The following is a 15549-nucleotide window of genomic DNA, read 5'->3' as shown; positions in this document are numbered from 1 at the left end:
GCAGGAAACAGGAAGTAGTATTCAGAAAGCATTCATGAAGGACAACACAGGAAGTAGGATTCATGGAATAGAATTCCAGAAGTAAACACAACAAGTAGGATTCAGGAAATAGAATTCCGGAAGTAGGACACAGGAAGTAAGATTCAGGAAATAGCACTCAGGAAGGAGAACAGAGGAAGTATGATTCAGGAAATGGAATTCCGGTATTAGAGCACACGAATTTGGATTCAGGAAAAAGAATTCCGGAAGTACAACGTGGAATTAGGATTCACGAAATAGAACTCAGGAAGGAGAACACAGGAATTAACATTCAGGAAATAGAACTCAGGAAGGAGAACACAGGAAGTAGGATTCAGGAAACAGAATTCCAGAAGTAGAACACAGGAAGTAGTATTCAGGAATTAATCCTCATGAAGGGTAAAATAGGAAGTAGCATTCAGGGACAAGAAATCCCGAAGTAGAACACAGGAACAAGGATTCAGGAAATAGAATTCCGGAAGTACAACATAGGAAGTAAAATTCAGGAAATAGAATCCCGGAAGTAGATCTCAGGAAGTAGGATTGACAAAAGAGAATTGCGGAAGTACAACACTGGAATTCGGATTCACGAAATAGAACTCAGGAAGGAGAACACAGGAATTAACATTCAGGAAATAGAACTCAGGAAGGAGAACACAGGAAGTAGGATTCAGGAAACAGAATTCCGGAAGAAGAACACAGGAAGTAGAATTCAGGAAATAGAACTCAGGAAGTAGAACACAGGAAATAGGATTCAGGAAAAAGAATTCCTGGACTACAACACAGGAAATAAAATTTAGGAAATAGAACTCCCAAAGGAGAACACAGCAAGTAAGATTCAAGAAACGAAACTCAGGAAGGAGAACACAGGAATTAGGATTGAGGAAATAGAACTCAGGAAGTAGAACACAGGAAGTAGGATTCAGGGAATACAATTCCAGAAGTAGAACACAGGAAGTAGGATTCTGTAAATAGATCTAAGCAAGTAGAACACAGGATGTAGGATACTGGAAATAGGCCTCATCAAAGAGGGCACAGGAAGTTGGATTGAGGAAATAGACCTCAGGAAGCACAACAAAGGAAGTAGGATTCAAGAAATAGAATTCTGGAATTAGCACACAGGAAGTAGGGTTTAGGAAATAGGATTCTGGAAGTAGAACACAGGAATTAGAATTCAGGAAATAGATCTTAGGAAGTAGAATACAGGAATTCAGAATAAGAAATAGAACTCAGGAAGAGAACACAGGGAGAAGGATTCAGGAAATAGAATTCCGGAAGTATAACACAGGTAGCAAGATTCAGGAAATAGAATTCCGCAAGTAGAACACAGGAAGTAGTGTATAGGAAATAGGTCTCATGAAGGAGAACACAGGAAATAGGGTTCAGGGAATAGAATTCCGAAAGTAGAACACAGGAAATAGGTTTCAGAAAATAGATCTTATGGAGTAGAACTCAGGAAATAGAATTCAGGAAATAGAATTCCTGAAGTAGAACACAGGAATTACGATTCAGGAAATAGAATTTAGGAAGCACAACACAGGAAGTAGGAGTCAGGAAATAAAACTCCGGAAGCAGAACACAGGAAGTAGGAGTCAGGAAATAAAACTCCGGAAGCAGAACACAAGAAGTAGGATTAAGGAAATAGGACTAATGATAGAAAAGACAGGAAGTTGGATTCGGGAAAGAGATATACAGAAGTACAACTTGAGAAGTAAGTTTCATTAAATAGAACTCCTTCCTGAGTTCTATTGAAGGACAACACAGGAAGAAGGATTCAGCAAATAGAACTCAGGAAGCAGAACACAGGAAGTAGGATTCATGAAATAGTCCTCATGAAGGAGAGAACAGGAAGTTGGATGCAGGAAACACAACTCAGGAAATAGAACACAGGAAGTAGGATTCCGGAAATAGAATTCTGGAAGGAGAACACAGGAAGTAGAATTTAGGAAATAGAATTCTGGAAGTACAACACAGGAAGTAGGATTCAGGAAATAGATCTGAGGAAGTAGAACACAAGAATAAAATTCAGGAAAGATAACTCAGGGAGTAGGTCACAGGAAGTAGGATTCAGGAAGTAGAACTTAGGAAGTAGAACACAGGATTCAGATTCAGAAAGAGAACTCAGGAAGCAGAACACAGGGAGTAGGATACAGGAGATAGAATTCCAGAAGTGGAACACAGGAAACAAGATTCAGAAAATAGAATGCCGGAGGTAGAACACATGAAGTAGTATTCAGGAAATTGGTGTCATGAAGGAGAACACAGGAAGTAGGATTCAAGGAATAGAATTCAGGAAATAGAACACAGGAAATAGGATTCAGGAAATAGAACTCAGGAAGTAGAACACAGGATGTCAGATTCATGAAATAGGCCCTATGAAAGAGAGCACAGGAAGTTGGATTCAGGAAATCGAACTCAGGAAGTAGACCACACGAAAAAGCATTCAGGAAATAGGCCTCAAGAAGGAGAACACAGGAAGTAGGATTCAGGGAATACAATTACGGAAGTAGAACACAGCAAGCAATATTCAGGAAATAGGCCTCATGAAGCAGAATCCAGGAGCTAGGATTCAGGATATAGAATTCCTCAAGTAGAACAAAGGAAGTAAGATTCAGGAAACAGAATTCCAGCAGTAGAACACAGGAAATAGGATTCAGGAAATAGAACTGAGGAACGAGAACACTGGAAGTAGGATTCAGGAAATAGAACTCAGGAAGTACAACGCAGGATGTAGTATTCTGCAAATAGGCCTCATGAAAGAAAGCACAGGAAGTTGGATTCAGGAAATAGAACTCAGGAAGTAGAACACAGGAAGTAGGATTCAATAATACAACATAGGAAGCAGAAAACAGGAATTCAGATTCAGAAATAGAACTCAGGAAGCAGTACACAGGGAGTAGCTTTCAGGAAATAGAATTCCGGAAGTGGAACACAGGAATTAGGAGTCAGGAAATGGAACTCAGGATGTAGAACAAAAGACTAAGATTCAGCAAATAGAACTCAGGAAGGAGAACACAGGGAGTAGGATTCAGGCAATAGAATTCCAGAAGTCGAACACAGGAAGCAGGATTCAGGAAATAGAATTCCAGAAGTAGAACACAGGAATTACTACTCAGGAAATCGGCCTCATATAGAGAACACAGGAAGTAGGATTCAAGGAATAGAATTCCGGAAGTAGCAGACAGGAAATAGAACTCAGGAAGTAGAACACAGGAAGTAGCATTCAGAAAATAGAACTTAGGAAGTAGAACAGAGGAAGTAGGATTCAGGAAATAGAATTCCATATGTAGAAAACAGGAAGTAGGATTCAGGAAATAGGTCTCATTAAGGAGCACACAGGAAGTTGGATTCAGGAAAGAGAACTGAGAAAATAGAACACAGGAAGTAGAATTCAGGAAATAGAACTCAGGAAGTAGAACACAGGAAGTAAGATTCAGGAAATAGGTCTCATGAAGGAGAGCACAGGAAGTTGAATTCAGGAAATAGAACTCAGAAAGGAGAACACACGTAGTAGGATTCAGGAAGTAGAATTCCGGACAGGAATTAGGATTCAGAAAATAGAATTGCCTAAGTAGAACCCAAGAAGTAGTATTTAGGAAATAGGCCTCATGAAGGAAAACACAGGAAGTGGGATTCACAGAAAAGAATTCTGGAGGTAGAACAAGGGAAGTAGCATTCAGGGAACAGAATTCCGGAAGTAGAACACAGGAAGTAGTATTCAGGAAATAATCCTCATGAAGGAGAATATAAGAAGTAGGATTCAGGAAATAGAAATCCGGAAGCAGGAAACAGGAAGTAGTATTCAGAAAGTATTCATGAAGGACAACACAGGAAGTAGGATTCATGGAATAGAATTCCAGAAGTAAACACAACAAGTAGGATTCAGGAAATAGAATTCCGGAAGTAGGACACAGGAAGTAAGATTCAGCAAATAGCACTCAGGAAGGAGAACAGAGGAAGTATGATTCAGGAAATGGAATTCCGGTATTAGAGCACACGAATTCGGATTCAGGAAAAAGAATTCCGGAAGTACAACGTGGAATTAGGATTCACGAAATAGAACACAGGAAGTAGGATTCAGGAAACAGAATTCCAGAAGTAGAACACAGGAAGTAGTATTCAGGAATTAATCCTCATGAAGGGTAAAATAGGAAGTAGCATTCAGGGACAAGAAATCCCGAAGTAGAACACATGAACAAGGATTCAGGAAATAGAATTCCGGAAGTACAACATAGGAAGTAAAATTCAGGAAATAGAATCCCGGAAGTAGATCTCAGGAAGTAGGATTGACAAAAGAGAATTGCGGAAGTACAACACTGGAATTCGGATTCACAAAATAGAACTCAGGAAGGAGAACACAGGAATTAACATTCAGGAAATAGAACTCAGGAAGGAGAACACAGGAAGTAGGATTCAGGAAACAGAATTCCGGAAGAAGAACACAGGAAGTAGAATTCAGGAAATAGAACTCAGGAAGTAGAACACAGGAAATAGGATTCAGGAAAAAGAATTCCTGGACTACAACACAGGAAATAAAATTTAGGAAATAGAACTCCCAAAGGAGAACACAGCAAGTAAGATTCAAGAAACGAAACTCAGGAAGGAGAACACAGGAATTAGGATTGAGGAAATAGAACTCAGGAAGTAGAACACAGGAAGTAGGATTCAGGGAATACAATTCCAGAAGTAGAACACAGGAAGTAGGATTCTGTAAATAGATCTAAGCAAGTAGAACACAGGATGTAGGATACTGGAAATAGGCCTCATCAAAGAGGGCACAGGAAGTTGGATTGAGGAAATAGACCTCAGGAAGCACAACAAAGGAAGTAGGATTCAAGAAATAGAATTCTGGAATTAGCACACAGGAAGTAGGGTTTAGGAAATAGGATTCTGGAAGTAGAACACAGGAATTAGAATTCAGGAAATAGATCTTAGGAAGTAGAATACAGGAATTCAGAATAAGAAATAGAACTCAGGAAGAGAACACAGGGAGAAGGATTCAGGAAATAGAATTCCGGAAGTATAACACAGGTAGCAAGATTCAGGAAATAGAATTCCGCAAGTAGAACACAGGAAGTAGTGTATAGGAAATAGGTCTCATGAAGGAGAACACAGGAAATAGGGTTCAGGGAATAGAATTCCGAAAGCAGAACACAGGAAATAGGTTTCAGGAAATAGATCTTATGGAGTAGAACTCAGGAAATAGAATTCCTGAAGTAGAACACAGGAATTACGATTCAGGAAATAGAATTTAGGAAGCACAACACAGGAAGTAGGAGTCAGGAAATAAAACTCCGGAAGCAGAACACAAGAAGTAGGATTAAGGAAATAGGACTAATGATAGAAAAGACAGGAAGTTGGATTCGGGAAAGAGAAATACAGAAGTACAACTTGAGAAGTAAGTTTCATTAAATAGAACTCCTTCCTGAGTTCTATTGAAGGACAACACAGGAAGAAGGATTCAGGAAATAGAACTCAGGAAGCAGAACACAGGAAGTAGGATTCACGAAATAGTCCTCATGAATGAGAGAACAGGAAGTTGGATGCAGGAAACACAACTCAGGAAATAGAACACAGGAAGTAGGATTCCGGAAATAGAATTCTGGAAGGAGAACACAGGAAGTAGAATTTAGGAAATAGAATTCCGGAAGTACAACACAGGAAGTAGGATTCAGGAAATAGATCTGAGGAAGTAGAACACAAGAATAAAATTCAGGAAAGATAACTCAGGGAGTAGGTCACAGGAAGTAGGATTCAGGAAGTAGAACTTAGGAAGTAGAACACAGGATTCAGATTCAGAAAGAGAACTCAGGAAGCAGAACACAGGGAGTAGGATACAGGAAATAGAATTCCAGAAGTGGAACACAGGAAACAAGATTCAGAAAATAGAATGCCGGAGGTAGAACACATGAAGTAGTATTCAGGAAATCGGTCTCATGAAGGAGAACACAGGAAGTAGGATTCAAGGAATAGAATTCAGGAAATAGAACACAGGAAATAGGATTCAGGAAATAGAACTCAGGAAGTAGAACACAGGATGTCAGATTCATGAAATAGGCCCTATGAAAGAGAGCACAGGAAGTTGGATTCAGGAAATCGAACTCAGGAAGTAGACCACACGAAAAAGCATTCAGGAAATAGGCCTCAAGAAGGAGAACACAGGAAGTAGGATTCAGCGAATACAATTACGGAAGTAGAACACAGCAAGCAATATTCAGGAAATAGGCCTCATGAAGCAGAATCCAGGAGCTAGGATTCAGGATATAGAATTCCTCAAGTAGAACAAAGGAAGTAGGATTCAGGAAACAGAATTCCAGCAGTAGAACACAGGAAATAGGATTCAGGAAATAGAACTGAGGAACGAGAACACTGGAAGTAGGATTCAGGAAATAGAACTCAGGAAGTACAATGCAGGATGTAGTATTCTGCAAATAGGCCTCATGAAAGAAAGCACAGGAAGTTGGATTCAGCAAATAGAACTCAGGAAGTAGAACACAGGAAGTAGGATTCAGGAATACAACATAGGAAGCAGAAAACAGGAATTCAGATTCAGAAATAGAACTCAGGAAGCAGTACACAGGGAGTAGCTTTCAGGAAATAGAATTCCGGAAGTGGAACACAGGAATTAGGAGTCAGGAAATGGAACTCAGGATGTAGAACAAAAGACTAAGATTCAGCAAATAGAACTCAGGAAGGAGAACACAGGGAGTAGGATTCAGGCAATAGAATTCCAGAAGTCGAACACAGGAAGCAGGATTCAGGAAATAGAATTCCAGAAGTAGAACACAGGAATTACTACTCAGGAAATCGGCCTCATATAGAGAACACAGGAAGTAGGATTCAAGGAATAGAATTCCGGAAGTAGCAGACAGGAAATAGAACTCAGGAAGTAGAACACAGGAAGTAGCATTCAGAAAATAGAACTTAGGAAGTAGAACAGAGGAAGTAGGATTCAGGAAATAGAATTCCATATGTAGAAAACAGGAAGTAGGATTCAGGAAATAGGTCTCATTAAGGAGCACACAGGAAGTTGGATTCAGGAAAGAGAACTGAGAAAATAGAACACAGGAAGTAGAATTCAGGAAATAGAACTCAGGAAGTAGAACACAGGAAGTAAGATTCAGGAAATAGGTCTCATGAAGGAGAGCACAGGAAGTTGAATTCAGGAAATAGAACTCAGAAAGGAGAACACACGTAGTAGGATTCAGGAAGTAGAATTCCGGACAGGAATTAGGATTCAGAAAATAGAATTGCCTAAGTAGAACCCAAGAAGTAGTATTTAGGAAATAGGCCTCATGAAGGAGAACACAGGAAGTGGGATTCACAGAAAAGAATTCTGGAGGTAGAACAAGGGAAGTAGCATTCAGGGAACAGAATTCCGGAAGTAGAACACAGGAAGTAGTATTCAGGAAATAATCCTCATGAAGGAGAATATAAGAAGTAGGATTCAGGAAATAGAATTCTGGATGCAGGAAACAGGAAGTAGTATTCAGAAAGTATTCATGAAGGACAACACAGGAAGTAGGATTCATGGAATAGAATTCCAGAAGTAAACACAAGAAGTAGGATTCAGGAAATAGAATTCCGGAAGTATGACACAGGAAGTAAGATTCAGGATATAGCACTCAGGAAGGAGAACAGAGGAAGTATGATTCAGGAAATGGAATTCCGGTATTAGAGCACACGAATTCGGATTCAGGAAAAAGAATTCCGGAAGTACAACGTGGAATTAGGATTCACGAAATAGAACTCAGGAAGGAGAACACAGGAAGTAGGATTCAGGAAACAGAATTCCAGAAGTAGAACACAGGAAGTAGTATTCAGGAATTAATCCTCATGAAGGGTAAAATAGGAAGTAGCATTCAAGGACAAGAAATCCCGAAGTAGAACACAGGAACAAGGATTCAGGAAATAGAATTCCGGAAGTACAACATAGGAAGTAAAATTCAGGAAATAGAATCCCGGAAGTAGATCTCAGGAAGTAGGATTGACAAAAGAGAATTGCGGAAGTACAACACTGGAATTCGGATTCACGAAATAAAACTCAGGAAGGAGAACACAGGAATTAACATTCAGGAAATAGAACTCAGGAAGGAGAACACAGGAAGTAGGATTCAGGAAACAGAATTCCGGAAGAAGAACACAGGAAGTAGAATTCAGGAAATAGAACTCAGGATGTAGAACACAGGAAATAGGATTCAGGAAAAAGAATTCCTGGACTACAACACAGGAAATAAAATTTAGGAAATAGAACTCCCAAAGGAGAACACAGCAAGTAAGATTCAAGAAACGAAACTCAGGAAGGAGAACACAGGAATTAGGATTGAGGAAATAGAACTCAGGAAGTAGAACACAGGAAGTAGGATTCAGGGAATACAATTCCAGAAGTAGAACACAGGAAGTAGGATTCTGTAAATAGATCTAAGCAAGTAGAACACAGGATGTAGGATACTGGAAATAGGCCTCATCAAAGAGGGCACAGGAAGTTGGATTGAGGAAATAGACCTCAGGAAGCACAACAAAGGAAGTAGGATTCAAGAAATAGAATTCTGGAATTAGCACACAGGAAGTAGGGTTTAGGAAATAGGATTCTGGAAGTAGAACACAGGAATTAGAATTCAGGAAATAGATCTTAGGAAGTAGAATACAGGAATTCAGAATAAGAAATAGAACTCAGGAAGAGAACACAGGGAGAAGGATTCAGGAAATAGAATTCCGGAAGTATAACACAGGTAGCAAGATTCAGGAAATAGAATTCCGCAAGTAGAACACAGGAAGTAGTGTATAGGAAATAGGTCTCATGAAGGAGAACACAGGAAATAGGGTTCAGGGAATAGAATTCCGAAAGTAGAACACAGGAAATAGGTTTCAGGAAATAGATCTTATGGAGTAGAACTCAGGAAATAGAATTCAGGAAATAGAATTCCTGAAGTAGAACACAGGAATTACGATTCAGGAAATAGAATTTAGGAAGCACAACACAGGAAGTAGGAGTCAGGAAATAAAACTCCGGAAGCAGAACACAGGAAGTAGGATTCAGGAAATAGGACTAATGATAGAAAAGACAGGAAGTTGGATTCGGGAAAGAGAAATACAGAAGTACAACTTGAGAAGTAAGTTTCATTAAATAGAACTCCTTCCTGAGTTCTTTTGAAGGACAACACAGGAAGAAGGATTCAGGAAATAGAACTCAGGAAGCAGAACACAGGAAGTAGGATTCACGAAATAGTCCTCATGAAGGAGAGAACAGGAAGTTGGATGCAGGAAACACAACTCAGGAAATAGAACACAGGAAGTAGGATTCCGGAAATAGAATTCTGGAAGGAGAACACAGGAAGTAGAATTTAGGAAATAGAATTCCGGAAGTACAACACAGGAAGTAGGATTCAGGAAATAGATCTGAGGAAGTAGAACACAAGAATAAAATTCAGGAAAGATAACTCAGGGAGTAGGTCACAGGAAGTAGGATTCAGGAAGTAGAACGTAGGAAGTAGAACACAGGATTCAGATTCAGAAAGAGAACTCAGGAAGCAGAACACAGGGAGTAGGATACAGGAGATAGAATTCCAGAAGTGGAACACAGGAAACAAGATTCAGAAAATAGAATGCTGGAGGTAGAACACATGAAGTAGTATTCAGGAAATCGGTCTCATGAAGGAGAACACAGGAAGTAGGATTCAAGGAATAGAATTCAGGAAATAGAACACAGGAAATAGGATTCAGGAAATAGAACTCAGGAAGTAGAACATAGGATGTCAGATTCATGAAATAGGCCCTATGAAAGAGAGCACAGGAAGTTGGATTCAGGAAATCGAACTCAGGAAGTAGACCACACGAAAAAGCATTCAGGAAATAGGCCTCAAGAAGGAGAACACAGGAAGTAGGATTCAGGGAATACAATTACGGAAGTAGAACACAGCAAGCAATATTCAGGAAATAGGCCTCATGAAGCAGAATCCAGGAGCTAGGATTCAGGATATAGAATTCCTCAAGTAGAACAAAGGAAGTAGGATTCAGGAAACAGAATTCCAGCAGTAGAACACAGGAAATAGGATTCAGGAAATAGAACTGAGGAACGAGAACACTGGAAGGAGGATTCAGGAAATAGAACTCAGGAAGTACAACGCAGGATGTAGTATTCTGCAAATAGGCCTCATGAAAGAAAGCACAGGAAGTTGGATTCAGGAAATAGAACTCAGGAAGTAGAACACAGGAAGTAGGATTCAGGAATACAACATAGGAAGCAGAAAACAGGAATTCAGATTCAGAAATAGAACTCAGGAAGCAGTACACAGGGAGTAGCTTTCAGGAAATAGAATTCCGGAAGTGGAACACAGGAATTAGGAGTCAGGAAATGGAACTCAGGATGTAGAACAAAAGACTAAGATTCAGCAAATAGAACTTAGGAAGGAGAACACAGGGAGTAGGATTCAGGCAATAGAATTCCAGAAGTCGAACACAGGAAGCAGGATTCAGGAAATAGAATTCCAGAAGTAGAACACAGGAATTACTACTCAGGAAATCGGCCTCATATAGAGAACACAGGAAGTAGGATTCAAGGAATAGAATTCCGGAAGTAGCAGACAGGAAATAGAACTCAGGAAGTAGAACACAGGAAGTAGCATTCAGAAAATAGAACTTAGGAAGTAGAACAGAGGAAGTAGGATTCAGGAAATAGAATTCCATATGTAGAAAACAGGAAGTAGGTTTCAGGAAATAGGTCTCATTAAGGAGCACACAGGAAGTTGGATTCAGGAAAGAGAACTGAGAAAATAGAACACAGGAAGTAGAATTCAGGAAATAAAACTCAGGAAGTAGAACACAGGAAGTAAGATTCAGGAAATAGGTCTCATGAAGTAGAGTACAGGAAGTTGAATTCAGGAAATAGAACTCAGAAAGGAGAACACACGTAGTAGGATTCAGGAAGTAGAATTCCGGACAGGAATTAGGATTCAGAAAATAGAATTGCCTAAGTAGAACCCAAGAAGTAGTATTTAGGAAATAGGCCTCATGAAGGAGAACACAGGAAGTGGGATTCACAGAAAAGAATTCTGGAGGTAGAACAAGGGAAGTAGCATTCAGGGAACAGAATTCCGGAAGTAGAACACAGGAAGTAGTATTCAGGAAATAATCCTCATGAAGGAGAATATAAGAAGTAGGATTCAGGAAATAGAATTCCGGAAGCAGGAAACAGGAAGTAGTATTCAGAAAGCATTCATGAAGGACAACACAGGAAGTAGGATTCATGGAATAGAATTCCAGAAGTAAACACAAGAAGTAGAATTCAGGAAATAGAATTCCGGAAGGAGGACACAGGAAGTAATATTCAGGAAATAGCACTCAGGAAGGAGAACAGAGGAAGTATGATTCAGGAAATGGAATTCCGGTATTAGAGCACACGAATTTGGATTCAGGAAAAAGAATTCCGGAAGTACAACGTGGAATTAGGATTCACAAAATAGAACTCAGGAAGGAGAACACAGGAATTAACATTCAGGAAATAGAGCTCAGGAAGGAGAACACAGGAAGTAGGATTCAGGAAACAGGATTCCAGAAGTAGAACACAGGAAGTAATATTCAGGAATTAATCCTCATGAAGGGTAAAATAGGAAGTAGAATTCAGGGACAAGAAATCCCGAAGTAGAACACAGGAACAAGGATTCAGGAAATAGAATTCCGGAAGTACAACATAGGAAGTAAAATTCAGGAAATAGAATCCCGGAAGTAGATCTCAGCAAGTAGGATTGACAAAAGAGAATTGCGGAAGTACAACACTGGAATTCGGATTCACAAAATACAACTCAGGAAGGAGAACACAGGAATTAACATTCAGGAAATAGAACTCAGGAAGGAGAACACAGGAAGTAGGATTCAGGAAACAGAATTCCGGAAGAAGAACACAGGAAGTAGAATTCAGGAAATAGAACTCAGGAAGTAGAACACAGGAAATAGGATTCAGGAAAAAGAATTCCTGGATTACAACACAGGAAATAAAATTTAGGAAATAGAACTCCCAAAGGAGAACACAGGAAGTAAGATTCAAGAAACGAAACTCAGGAAGGAGAACACAGGAATTAGGATTGAGGAAATAGAACTCAGGAAGTAGAACACAGGAAGTAGGATTCAGGGAATACAATTCCAGAAGTAGAACACAGGAAGTAGGATTCTGTAAATAGATCTAAGCAAGTAGAACACAGGATGTAGGATACTGGAAATAGGCCTCATCAAAGAGGGCACAGGCAGTTGGATTGAGGAAATAGACCTCAGGAAGCACAACAAAGGAAGTAGGATTCAAGAAATAGAATTCTGGAATTAGCACACAGGAAGTAGGGTTTAGGAAATAGGATTCTGGAAGTAGAACACAGGAATTAGAATTTAGGAAATAGATCTTAGGAAGTAGAATACAGGAATTCAGAATAAGAAATAGAACTCAGGAAGAGAACACAGGGAGAAGGATTCAGGAAATAGAATTCCGGAAGTATAACACAGGTAGCAAGATTCAGGAAATAGAATTCCGCAAGTAGAACACAGGAAGTAGTGTATAGGAAATAGGTCTCATGAAGGAGAACACAGGAAATAGGGTTCAGGGAATAGAATTCCGAAAGTAGAACACAGGAAATAGGTTTCAGGAAATAGATCTTATGGAGTAGAACTCAGGAAATAGAATTCAGGAAATAGAATTCCTGAAGTAGAACACAGGAATTACGATTCAGGAAATAGAATTTAGGAAGCACAACACAGGAAGTAGGAGTCAGGAAATAAAACTCCGGAAGCAGAACACAGGAAGTAGGATTCAGGAAATAGGACTAATGGTAGAAAAGACAGGAAGTTGGATTCGGGAAAGAGAAATACAGAAGTACAACTTGAGAAGTAAGTTTCATTAAATAGAACTCCTTCCTGAGTTCTATTGAAGGACAACACAGGAAGAAGGATTCAGGAAATAGAACTCAGGAAGCAGAACACAGGAAGTAGGATTCACGAAATAGTCCTCATGAAGGAGAGAACAGGAAGTTGGATGCAGGAAACACAACTCAGGAAATAGAACACAGGAAGTAGGATTCCGGAAATAGAATTCTGGAAGGAGAACACAGGAAGTAGAATTTAGGAAATAGAATTCCGGAAGTACAACACAGGAAGTAGGATTCAGGAAATAGATCTGAGGAAGTAGAACACAAGAATAAAATTCAGGAAAGATAACTCAGGGAGTAGGTCACAGGAAGTAGGATTCAGGAAGTAGAACTTAGGAAGTAGAACACAGGATTCAGATTCAGAAAGAGAACTCAGGAAGCAGAACACAGGGAGTAGGATACAGGAGATAGAATTCCAGAAGTGGAACACAGGAAACAAGATTCAGAAAATAGAATGCCGGAGGTAGAACACATGAAGTAGTATTCAGGAAATCGGTCTCATGAAGGAGAACACAGGAAGTAGGATTCAAGGAATAGAATTCAGGAAATAGAACACAGGAAATAGGATTCAGGAAATAGAACTCAGGAAGTAGAACACAGGATGTCAGATTCATGAAATAGGCCCTATGAAAGAGAGCACAGGAAGTTGGATGCAGGAAATCGAACTCAGGAAGTAGACCACACGAAAAAGCATTCAGGAAATAGGCCTCAAGAAGGAGAACACAGGAAGTAGGATTCAGCGAATACAATTACGGAAGTAGAACACAGCAAGCAATATTCAGGAAATAGGCCTCACGAAGCAGAATCCAGGAGCTAGGATTCAGGATATAGAATTCCTCAAGTAGAACAAAGGAAGTAGGATTCAGGAAACAGAATTCCAGCAGTAGAACACAGGAAATAGGATTCAGGAAATAGAACTGAGGAACGAGAACACTGGAAGTAGGATTCAGGAAATAGAACTCAGGAAGTACAACGCAGGATGTAGTATTCTGCAAATAGGCCTCATGAAAGAAAGCACAGGAAGTTGGATTCAGGAAATAGAACTCAGGAAGTAGAACACAGGAAGTAGGATTCAGGAATACAACATAGGAAGCAGAAAACAGGAATTCAGATTCAGAAATAGAACTCAGGAAGCAGTACACAGGGAGTAGCTTTCAGGAAATAGAATTCCGGAAGTGGAACACAGGAATTAGGAGTCAGGAAATGGAACTCAGGATGTAGAACCAAAGACTAAGATTCAGCAAATAGAACTCAGGAAGGAGAACACAGGGAGTAGGATTCAGGCAATAGAATTCCAGAAGTCGAACACAGGAAGCAGGATTCAGGAAATAGAATTCCAGAAGTAGAACACAGGAATTACTACTCAGGAAATCGGCCTCATATAGAGAACACAGGAAGTAGGATTCAAGGAATAGAATTCCGGAAGTAGCAGACAGGAAATAGAACTCAGGAAGTAGAACACAGGAAGTAGCATTCAGAAAATAGAACTTAGGAAGTAGAACAGAGGAAGTAGGATTCAGGAAATAGAATTCCATATGTAGAAAACAGGAAGTAGGATTCAGGAAATAGGTCTCATTAAGGAGCACACAGGAAGTTGGATTCAGGAAAGAGAACTGAGAAAATAGAACACAGGAAGTAGAATTCAGGAAATAGAACTCAGGAAGTAGAACACAGGAAGTAAGATTCAGGAAATAGGTCTCATGAAGGAGAGCACAGGAAGTTGAATTCAGGAAATAGAACTCAGAAAGGAGAACACACGTAGTAGGATTCAGGAAGTAGAATTCCGGACAGGAATTAGGATTCAGAAAATAGAATTGCCTAAGTAGAACCCAAGAAGTAGTATTTAGGAAATAGGCCTCATGAAGGAGAACACAGGAAGTGGGATTCACAGAAAAGAATTCTGGAGGTAGAACAAGGGAAGTAGCATTCAGGGAACAGAATTCCGGTAGTAGAACACAGGAAGTAGTATTCAGGAAATAATCCTCATGAAGGAGAATATAAGAAGTAGGATTCAGGAAATAGAATTCCGGAAGCAGGAAACAGGAAGTAGTATTCAGAAAGCATTCATGAAGGACAACACAGGAAGTAGGATTCATGGAATAGAATTCCAGAAGTAAACACAAGAAGTAGAATTCAGGAAATAGAATTCCATAAGGAGGACACAGGAAGTAATATTCAGGAAATAGCACTCAGGAAGTAGAACAGAGGAAGTATGATTCAGGAAATGGAATTCCGGTATTAGAGCACACGAATTTGGATTCAGGAAATAGATCTTAGAAAGTAGAATACAGGAATTCAGAATAAGAAATAGAACTCAGGAAGAGAACACAGGGAGAAGGATTCAGGAAATCGAATTCCGGAAGTATAACACAGGTAGCAAGATTCAGGAAATAGAATTCCGCAAGTAGAACACAGGAAGTAGTGTGTAGGAAATAGGTCTCATGAAGGAGAACACAGGAAATAGGGTTCAGGAAATAGAATTCCGGAAGTACAACATAGGAAGTAAAATTCAGGAAATAGAATCCCGGAAGTAGATCTCAGCAAGTAGGATTGACAAAAGAGAATTGCGGAAGTACAACACTGGAATTCGGATTCACAAAATACAACTCAGGAAGGAGAACAC

The sequence above is a fragment of the Cavia porcellus genome, unplaced genomic scaffold (genome assembly GCF_034190915.1).
Source record: "Cavia porcellus strain 051 isolate PalLab524CR breed Dunkin Hartley unplaced genomic scaffold, mCavPor4.1 scaffold_9, whole genome shotgun sequence".
Classification (NCBI taxonomy): domain Eukaryota; kingdom Metazoa; phylum Chordata; class Mammalia; order Rodentia; family Caviidae; genus Cavia; species Cavia porcellus.
This window is presented reverse-complemented; position numbering follows the sequence as displayed.